The following is a 581-nucleotide window of genomic DNA, read 5'->3' on the forward strand; positions in this document are numbered from 1 at the left end:
TTGAAACAATGATGGACCCGGTATTCATTTTAGCAGTGGGCAGAGAGGAGGGAAACAAAATAGTTATTAAAGGAAAAAAATAGCTTGGCATGCATAATATTTCATACAGTATCACATTACAGGTCGGCTTGCATAACTAGCCATACAACTCCCCAGTCTGTCGCCATCTGACTATTTTTCTTTTCTTCCTTTTTAATTGCCAGTGCGAACTATTAATCGATTACACAGACCGATCCCGTAAGAGACGGAGAAGCCGAGGTGCGTTTTCCTCAGCCTCCTCAGGAGACAGAAATAAGTGGCAAACCCACTGGTAAAACACAGAATGCTGAATTATATGTGTGTGTGTGTATATATATATAAATCTAACCGTATGTTTTAGCCGACAGTTTGTCAGGGAAATAAAACGAAAACAAAGAAACCAAATCCTCGCAGCTCGGACTTGAGTGGGGCGAATTCCTTCCAACAATTTGCCTTCCAAGTTGTTTCAAATCAAAAAGCCAGCACGGAGAAGGACCAGGGGGGGCATCAGCACATGCTTGGGTATCGATCGTATGAAAATGAGAGTAACAATGGAAGGGGGG

The sequence above is a fragment of the Calidris pugnax genome, unplaced genomic scaffold, assembly GCF_001431845.1.
Source record: "Calidris pugnax isolate Ruff unplaced genomic scaffold, ASM143184v1 scaffold14, whole genome shotgun sequence".
In the NCBI taxonomy this organism is placed as follows: Eukaryota; Metazoa; Chordata; class Aves; order Charadriiformes; family Scolopacidae; genus Calidris; species Calidris pugnax.